The sequence below is a fragment of the Tachypleus tridentatus genome, chromosome 7 (genome assembly GCF_004210375.1).
Source record: "Tachypleus tridentatus isolate NWPU-2018 chromosome 7, ASM421037v1, whole genome shotgun sequence".
Classification (NCBI taxonomy): Eukaryota; Metazoa; Arthropoda; class Merostomata; order Xiphosura; family Limulidae; genus Tachypleus; species Tachypleus tridentatus.
Window position 1 is genome coordinate 176,513,364 of NC_134831.1, and position 10,842 is coordinate 176,524,205.

General features: G+C 34.1%; 1 pseudogene across 1 annotated transcript; it reads left to right on the forward strand.

Annotated features, from left to right (window-relative positions):
* The first annotated feature begins 221 nt into the window (after positions 1-221).
* Positions 222-8,374, forward strand: LOC143257340 (neuropeptide F receptor-like; annotated as a pseudogene). Its single transcript, XR_013031807.1, has 2 exons — positions 222-364; positions 5,187-8,374. The product of XR_013031807.1 is annotated as a neuropeptide F receptor-like (transcript).
* The last annotated feature ends 2,468 nt before the right edge of the window (positions 8,375-10,842 follow it).

Below are 10,842 nucleotides of genomic sequence, written 5' to 3' on the forward strand. Positions count from 1 at the left end.
AGTAAATGTATCTATTTTCGACCATCTTAGCTTACAGTTATTCAACGCCGTGTAATTTCTAATCTGATAGGAAGTACATTACGAGCATGGGTGCGTATAATAGTTAGAAACAACTTCTGTTGAAAATTCTCTAGTTTTTCAAGATATTTAATTATTCTTACCGATAGAGAGCGCTTTTCAAAAGTTTTAAGTTACTGAGCTCTTTGGCTATTGGAAGAAAACGGATGAACGTGGGTGCGTCGAGCGAGCCACACTGTAGTATTCGAACGATAAACAGTCGTCACGAAACTAAGATTTAAGGAACATCAAGATATTAGGAGCTATAGACGAGAAGAAATGTGTACATCCTGGAAAACATCAAACTGTGAGTGTTTTATAATCCTAGTTTTTAGTTTTACAGTTACAAAACTGACACTAACATGAAATGTTGTTATCAAACACATTTCCGGTCCCATTCTTCTTTCCATAAGGGTCGGAAGTTGGGAGCTGTATGCCCTTTGTGTCACTCAAGTCATGATAGCCCAAATTTTATTGCTGTGCCGTCGTTACGACTCTAAACGACGACACAGAAAATAGTCTAATATAGCTTGGTTTTAAAAATAAACAAAGCTCAATTTGATGAACAAAGGAAAAATAAAAAAAGCTTCTATGTCTCTACTGAAGAAAACCAAGCACATTCAAAGTATTGAAATTTTATTATTTGATGGCCCGGCACATGGCCAGGTGGCTAAGGCACTCGACTCGTAATCCGAGGATCGCAGGCTCGAATCCCCGTACACCAAACATGCTCGCCCTTACAGACGTAGAAATGTTATAATATTACGGGCAATCCTACTATTCGTTGGTAAAAGAGTAGCCCAAGAGTTGGCGGTGGATGGTGATGACTAGCTGCCTTCCCTCTAGTCTTACACTGCTGAATTAGGGACGGATAGCGCAGACAACCCTCGTGTAGCTCTGCGCAAAAAACAAGCAAACAAAATAATTTAAGCAAAAAGTTCAAAATAACTTTCTGTATCTGTGATTTTATTCCTTGCTATGCTAGGTTTATCTTCATTTTTTTATCATGGGTTTCTGGTGTCTGTTTTTGAATTATTATGACTATTTTAATTCTATTACTTTTTATCATAAATATTATTCATCCTCGAAAGTTCTAGTCTGTCTTTACACTGTTCGTTTGATTATAGTCATGGTTGAGTTTACTGTCCAACTCCTGTGGTCTATAAATTACAGATATAGGTAGAGCTTATTATCTTGTTATATTGTCATTATGGACTGTATTGTGCGATGATAGCTGTTCAGGTGGTTTTTGTTTTTAATACGTGGCTATAGTTAGCTTATAGTTAGGTCTTGTTGTTTAAAGCATTTATATTAAAATTACAAGTAAATTATATTGACATAGAAGGCTGTAGGTTCTGTTATTGCAAAATTGTCAGTTGGGTACGATCTTTAAGAGTTCTATTATTTCCAAGCTGTTTGCGGAGTGTTTATAGTGTTAGGTTACTTTGTTTTTTGTATAATGTTTATAAAGCAATATCTGAGGTTACTGTGCTTTTTTATAATGTTTATAAAACATGCTATGAGGTTACTTTGTTTTTTTTTATAATCGTTATAAAGCAAGTTCTCAGGTTACTATGGTTATAAAGAAAGATGTGCGGTTAGCGTTGTTCTTTGTAATGATTATAATTCAAGATGTATGGTTACTATGTTTCTTTTATAGTGATTCTAAAGGGAAATGCGTGGTTACTGTGTTTCTTTTATAATGGTTATAAAGCAAGCTGTAAGGTTACTGTGGTTCTTTTATAATCTTTATAAAGCAAGAGATGAGGTTAATGTGTTATTTTATAATGTTTATAAAGCGAAATGTGTTTTGACCATGCAAGGATGTTTAACCTTCGAATGGCGATCTTATAAACTAGATATCCACCTACAGGACAGCATTGGAGATTTCTAGGGTTAACCATTGCAAATACTAGTTTATAAATTACATTAGGAAATAATAAGTTAAAGATATTTTGTTAGACAACAACCTTTATCTAGTAATTGAAAACAATCAGTTGGTTAGGCCTACTGTGTACACTGAAAAAACCTAAAAAAATAAAACAATTGTATCCTAAAACCCAGGTGCGAACCATCAGATTTTATCAGATTAGTGTGAAATACAGATTCATCAGATTGCTCTATCTATATGTGTAAAGAAACTCATTTCAAATTAAGTGATCACGTCATCTGTGATAGTTATGACTCGAGAAATCTTGTACATGATTCACAGTACTTTCTGTTTTATTCAACCCCGCCATACTGGACTTCAAACAGTCTTTCCCAACATAACAATACAAGAGCTGGTAAAGCTTTACGTGGCACTAATAGCGTGAATATCTCGTATGGCAAAAGATGCAAATTCGAAACTACGGCTGCCCAATATGGCATAAGATGCGGATCCGAAACTACGACTAATCAATTGTTGATATATCTTTATTTCCATCGCTGAAATAATCTATAACATAAGGCATCACGATATTAAATGAAAAAATTGTAGTTTTTCACCTACGATGAATACATGCACTTGACAGCCAATATGGCGGAATATCACAGACGACGTGACAATTTATAACGATCTATAAATCACTAAAATCACGAAATTAAGCTAAAGGACCAGAAGATTTCTATATGATCCAACAGGATTTGTTCTGAAAAATAGTTCATCTCCCTTAAGGGATTGTCTTTAATATGAGAATACTATATTTGACAAAAGCTTATCCCCTTTAGCGTGGGAAGTAGGAAACAGTTACAGTCTAGTTTCCTCCAGGATAAAAGGATCTTTTTTTATTTCCTATAATACTATATCGAAAGAGAACGCAAGCAACACGAAAGAATGGTTCGATAAAAACTAAGGTTACCATTAAGGAAGAAGTTAAACCGAAATCCACTCAGGAGTGTTTAAACGTTCGATCTCGTGTTATGTACATAAATACTTAACTGGCTCAGAATTGTAGTAAAATGTTCACCAGATAGAATTATGAAAAACGTCTCTGTGTTAAAATTATTACGATCAATGTTTACCTACACAGATAGACAAATAGACATCTGTGAACCAACCAAAACGGTGATGTTTCACATACTTTTGTCTTCGAATGACAAAGTAAATAATTAATATCTAGTTAGAGTAAAAAAACAACATCAACAGAGGATACACTGTGTAGTTGATATATATCGTGTTATGAGTTCATAGGGGCCATCAGTAATGTGTTTATGTTTTTGTAATTTTATCCGTGCCAGACTTGTTTGGTTGCTTCAAGTAAAAGACAAAAAGCAAACTATCTGTCTGTATGTTTAGTTATATATTTTATGATTTTGTCCATTACCTATTTACATCGTGTTGGACATTTAGCTACTTATTTGGCTACTATCTGGAGTATCCGTCTCCTGGACGGAAGATATGTAAATTGATGATTAATGAAAGGTTATCTCAGGACATGAAAAGTTGCTTAACAAAACACAGACAAGGCACAAAATGTGAAACCAAAAGCTTTATATATCTCCTCATGGACCCAATGAACCTCCACACCAATTTTGGCGAAGATCTATCCACATTCTTGCAAAGTAGTTGCATAAACATACAACAATCAGTACTGTTATATTTATATAGATAAGTAGTTACATGGTCATACAACAGCCAGTACTATTATATTTATATAAATAAGTAGTTACATGGACATACAACAGCCAGTAGTATTATATTTATATAGATAAATAATTACATAGACATACAACAGCCAGTACTATTATATTTATATAGATAAATAGTTACATAGACATACAACAGCCAGTACTATTATATTTATATAGATAAGTAGTTATATACTCATTTATTACGTTTAGTACTATTATGTTTATATATAAATTAGTAACTATCTCGTTTATCTAAATATATTAGTAATTAGCAGCCATCTCGAATTATTATATTTTTTAAACAAACAACGAATAATCGTTTGTTTTTGGAAAACAAACTATTTTATACTATGGCCTCTAGTATTTCATGTTCTGTTCCTGTTGTTGCTAAAAGGAAGGCATGAAAAATATTTTTTGTTATGGCATATGGATGATTTCATATGAGTTCAGAAATACTTAAAAAAAAAGAGAAGCCAAAATGATAGACCAGATAAAAACATTTAATTACCATATAGTCTGAATAATACGCTTGTGTTCACAATAATCTGTTTTCCCAGGCAATGTGTTCAAAGTCGTTATCACAGTATTATAAACATTTATCGGGTCCCTGAGTTTTATCAAAACACAAGAAAACTCGAGACCACAACATGTAACGTCCTTATATGCCAAAAATTGTATGTAATGCCTGAAAATTTTGTTGTTTTCACAGGATAACTTTCGTGTCACACGTAAACAAGAACTGTATGTAATATTCTTGGGTGTTCACAGATGAACTTGTTTACTGTCAATTACACACACAGATATATATAATTGTACACAACATCTGTAGTTGTTCTTTTTGTAAAGAACAATCTGTTTTATGTTTGAAAACGTTTCTCTTATTTTAAAGAAGGTTTAAATTGCAGATTGCAGTGTTTCTGAAGTCCTGAATCTGACTTATTCTGTCCGTCTATTAGGTTTAGTTTGGACAATGTTTCTATTTCGCTACGTTTCATTGCCATGATCTGTGTTCAGGTTTTATTGGATGGACCTGGGACGGTCAGGTGCTACTTACATCTCTTATTCTTGTTTATATTTGTTTGAGCAGGTTTTAACCTGGTAAAGACCCGCTTTGAGGTCCAGTTAAATTTCTTCAGGTTTTTGGGCACAGTTTTTAAGCTAGCCGTGCATCAGTTTGTTTGTTAGCCTAAGATTTTGCTGTTTAGAGGGCCCTAAGTGATATATAATATATGGCACTACAACAAAAAGTACTAATTGAAATCGATATATGTATCACGTGTGAAAAAACGTGATTTTTCTTTTTTTTATACCATCTCTTTATACACTAAGTAGCTTAACATCAGTTAATGTATGGATCTTACAGGTAGCAGAAATTCTAAAACAAATGGTAGATGGTTATGGTTACAACAACTTGTTTTCTTGCTTTATTATCTAATTATTCTATTATGCACTGTTGTCATTTGATAACTTGAAAAATGATTTATCTTTATCCTTTGTTTTTTTGTTCTTGTTTTTAGAACCTGGCTGCAAAGTTGGAAGAAGTGTCGTTCAGATGAAAAACTTCTGATATATTACTTTGCCTGAGAACTTTAAGATTCTCTTTTAAATTCTGAATAATTACTACCATTATCTCGTGTTAAGGAGGATTGACATCAGACATCGTTTCTCTGAGGTCAAAAGTCCAACACACATTTTAAGGTAACATGGGCGACGACATTGCAGCATATAACTTTAGCAGCGTGGAGAGCCTGTTTAATTTCAGCTATAACCAAGCCATGGAGATTCTGGAGAACTACATGGTTCAAGACCGGGTTTTCAGTAGGACAGTCGAGGCAATCTTTGTGTCGTGCTACACACTGCTGATCACTACCGGAGTATCTATCAACCTATTAATTTTCTTTATTATTGTCACCAAGAAAAAAGTCTTCACCCATCGAAACCTGTTCGTCGTTAACCTGAACATTTCAGATCTTGCTTTATGTCTGATTTGTATGCCTTTCACCCTGGTGGAATTGATATTACGAGACTGGCCACTAGGGGAGTTCCTATGCAAAGTTACACCTTTCATTCAAGCTTCAACAATATTCGTTTCAGCAATCACAACTTCAGCCATTGCAGTTGATCGCCACTGCTCTATACTAAGTCTAAACCCAGCAAAAAAAACAAACGGAAAACGTCGAGTCGTCATATGCACGTGCGTGATATGGCTCGTGTCAATGATTCTCTCTCTTCCTATCTGTATTACTAAAAGTCTCAAGGAAGTCGGGTTACCAGGATACGTTATTTATGAAAAATGCATAGAAGAGTGGCCATCCAGCTCGAGTAAACTCCTCTACTTGTTGATAACTTTAATTGTTCAGTTGGCTATTCCAGCTACCGTGTTGCTGACCACCCACTTCCGAGTCAGAACCCGTTTGAATTTCATCTTTTTGAAACAATTAGACAATCCTGCTACCCTGAAATCCGAAAGGATACAGAGGGAGTTACAGAGGAAACAGAGAGCAACCATGGTTCTACTGAATGTGTCTCTAGTTTTCACCACCAGCTGGCTTCCCCTGGAACGTTGTTAACCTTGTCGCAGACCTTTATCCAACCATTATGTCACCTAAGACCCTCTACGTGGTCTTCGCTATCTGCCATCTAATCGCAATGACCTCTGCTACCTCCAATCCCATCATGTACGGTTGGCTAAACACTAACATCAAACGAGAACTAGTGAGATTTTATGAGATGCTTAATAGCACATTGCTTTCCAGTAATTCGAAGCGGAAAAACGGTTCTCAAGTGTCTCTTGACGTCGTTCCACTTTCCCAACTAACCCAAACCCGTAGAAATAATTAAAAACAACAATACTAATAAACTACAGTAGTCTTCTTACATGATGATAATGAAATGAGTAATAATTGGTTCGTTATATTCGAAGGTTGTTTCTTTTTATTTTTCTTACGGTATTCCAGTGATATCTGAAAATATTTTCAAAATACATATTAGCCAATGTAGTGTTGTACAGTGGTAGCATTGTATCTACAATTTTTGTAATGTGTAACTGGTAAGTAGAGTTTGCTAATCTTGTTTTGTAAAAAAAAAAAACTACTTGAGGTAAAATACTTTTAACAGAACAAAGTAAAACGAATAAGCATTTTGTACAAACTGGGCGTAATAATAATATAAAATATGAACTTAATAACTACGTCTGATCAATACCTTTATGAGGCGGAACGTCAACTAATATTAGAGCTCTGAGACTGTTAATAGGGAAATTTGTGGTTTGCGTTCCGTTGCTTAAAAACGCCCTCTGCTCTTTGGAGCTGTTAGTTTATTACACGAGTTACGGCCAAGTCTTACTATTCGATAATAGAAGGGTTGTTTAATGAATGTCGTCCCGCAAGACTTGAGAAGATGGATAATAAATAACCGATAAACTGACACGACTAAATGAAACCCTTTTCTACTTTTATCCAAGCCTAAGAGATGGCAGTGGATGCTGTAAAGAGAGAGACTGGATTGCATGTATTCCAAAGCTAAAAATTAGAGACTGTTTTGCGCGTGTAACTCTTGTGCAACACTGGACGAAATTCTGAAGTAAGCGAAGGGACATTTTGGGAAACGCAGTAAACAATAAAATGCTCAGAACCGAAGAAAGTTTATTGATTCATAAAACACGCCCACAATTGAACGTCAATCAAACGATGTAATCTTTACTTTTGAAGCTATTAGTGTCATCAAATAACTAACCACGTTCGACACGCATTTGAAAAGCGTATGCCTTAGACATCGATAAAGTGCTGTATCTGACTGTACATGCTATTCCAGAACGTTTCACGCACCTGGTTTTCAGTGAAAGAGAGTGTAACATAAACTAAGTGGAAGGGTGGGACTATATACGTTGAATTTCCTATCATGCTGATGTAAGATGTTTTTATGTCTACCGTAAGAGTACAATAAACAGAAAAGTTGAGTATTTCATATTAGAAAACTTTGAAGCCTCGCCACGTCGTTACAGGTTGCTGCAGCTGATCGTGTTCTATCTGACGAACGTGCATCTTGACAGTAGTCCTGCAGCGTAGTTTCCACCACAAAAAACACCTTTGCGAGGTTGCAATGCCCAAAGCACATCCTGATAGCTTTTCATAAGCCATCTATAGTCTAAGAGGACGACGATTTTTCAGAAAATGTTTCAGTGGAAACCCTATAACTATACATTAGGATATCCAAAGAGAATATTAGAGTATTTCAATCCCAGAAACTTATTATTGACTGATTGTTAAGTATACCATATACAGTAAAGTATTAAGTCGCTAAGTAAAGTAATACACAGAAATGTATACCTTGCGTTTAGTAGAAAAGGCATGGCAGGTGGAACAAAATCGTGTTTAGACTGGCGCATGTCGTCTACTGCTTGAAGTTAATTATCGTAGTTGTTGGTTGTGTGGAATATATTAAGTTATGTTTGACTCTTACAGTTTCTCAACACGGATAGTAATAACTGTTCATCTTATCCTAGCCATATCTTTCTGAGCACTGACAGTTGAAATTAAATGGTGCCTGCTAAGCATCAGTACCACATGAAATCATATGTGTTAGTCTTCTAGACATAGACAATATATATCATCATATGTGTATTTCTTCTTCATAGTGTATTCGGTTTTGGAGCCCCAGGTTTATGTAAAGATGTTTATGTCATATAATTCTATCTGTGTATTTTACCATCAGAATACCAATAGTCTGTTTTTAATACATCTTTATCATGTAACTCACTCTGTGTATTTTACCATCGGAATACCCGTAATCATTTTTCAATACATATGTAGCGTGTAAATATTCTTATGTATTGTACCATTAGCACACTGTTAGCTTGTAGCTTCCATCTTTAAATGTCGTTTTCAAGATGTAACTTAGTATGTTTCACACTTTTAGAACAATTATATCATCGAACTCGATACGATGCTTACAAATTAGCGGTTTAAATAAGACCTGTATACTTATATCCGGTGCCTAACTCTATTTTATTATAGTGTTAGTACTGTCAGTACGTAATTTTAAGCCCTTATTGTTTGTTTGTTTGTTTCATGTTAAGCACAAAGCAACACATTAGGCTATCTGCCCACTATGAGAATCGAAACATACCGCTGTGCCACTTGGGGGCGCTAAGTTACTGATACTGTTGAATAATAGTACATTATTAATTAGTGATCTAGTCTAAAAAAATCATCTCGTTATGTTCAGTGTACTTCTATATCAGGGGTGGCAACTTAAATTTCATAGTGGCCACAACTGTGGCTAATGAAAACAAGGTTGACTACACTATTCAAAAAAGAAAAAAAAAGATGTTAGTGTAATCAAAATAATTGCATTTTAATCTTCAATGTGAAAAAATGGCGGGTTTTATCAACAAGTTTCGTGAAATTTAACTTAATATCTATGCTTAATAAGCATCTTAGTTCTGCCTCTAAATTTATGTCAGTAAGCCGAGATCTGTGTCTAGACTTAAGAAAATCTAGCGTAGAAAATGTTGACTCACACAGCCATGTGGATCCAAACATGAAAAATAATTTCGAAATTGGTATCTTTAAACTTGGAAGACTCTCATTTATCAGAATAGTAAGCTACATCTCTCTGATAGAACATTTTTGTTTGCCTTTTATGTGTTATACACTTTGCAGGGTAAGCATCTCGTCTTCAAACCACATTTATCCAAATACAAAAAGATATAATTTCTTTACTGAAATTTCCTAAGTCAAATTGAAATGAATCATGCAAAAATTTAAATATTAATTTCAAATTTTTTAAATTAGGAGAAACGCGATTCAAACTTTTGAGATTTTTGATCCAGTTTACATATGGATCATCTTTAGCATCAGAAAAATCATAGTTCTTATTACTTTCCAGAAAACTATCCAACTTTGTTCCGCAAGGAGGTTTAGCTTTAATTGAAATTTATGAATAGACTGTGATTGTTCGCTTATTATTTTACCTCTTTTTGAAGCTTCGTATTCAAATTATTCAAGTGAGCCATCATGTCGCACAGAAAGTACAAATCACATGCCGTGACAAAGTTTCAATTTCAGGGAAATGTTCAGTCTTACCTTTTTCAATAAGATACTCTTTTATTTGAGGAAATAAGGAAGTAAATCGTTCCAAGACTTTTCCTCTACTTAATCATATTACATTTGCAAAATCAGTAAGATCATCAAAAGTACAATGACTGTGTTTCTTCAAAGACTCAACAAACTGTCGATGGATGAGAGAGCTTCCACTTTTAATATAATTTACAATTTTTACAACAATATCCATCAAATATTTCAATTCATCACTTTTAGACAACTGAGCACATAAATATTCCTGATGCAAAATGCAATTGAAAGATGATGCGTGTACTTCACATTATTTTCAATTAAATGCTACCTCAAAAAAAACAAACAAATCCTAGTTTCACCCCAGTCATGGCGGAAGCAGCGTCTGTTGTGGCAGGAATCAGTTTTATAAAATCTAGATCGAATTTTTTGACATTTCAAGAAATTTTTCAAAGATATTTTCCACATGTACGATCTTGTAATCCACAAAGATCCAACATTTTTCCCTCACTTGAAGATCTGAAGTTACATATCGAACACAAAATATCAACTTGCAGTGCCACTAACATCTGTTGACTCATCTAGTGCTAAAGAAAAATACAAACAGTCTTTTAGTTGTTCAAGCAACTGATTTTCTATGTCTTTCACTAACTCTAGCATTCTGTGGATAATTGTTCTTCGACTTAATTGTAAATTATTTACCTTTTGAAGAATAATATATTTTATTTTTGAATCATAATTCTCCAACAGAGGTTTAATGACCACAATCAATATTTCTTTTACTAATTCAGTATCAGAAAATTATTTTTTTTTAGCTAGAATCCAAGTTACTTTATAGCTAGCTAATGTAACTAGTTCTATCGATGATAAAAATATTTTTAGGCATCCCTTTTGTTGATGAAGTTGTGCTCTCAGACGACTAATTTCATTCATACGATTTTGTTATCAACTAGAAATTTTACATCAAATTCATCGTGAAAATTGTTAAAGTGTTGCTTAAGGTTGTATACTTTATTATTCCTAAAACGTTGTTATACAAAAGACACACTGGTTTATTATTTACTTCAATTATTACAAATTTCAACTCAACTTTTTTGTT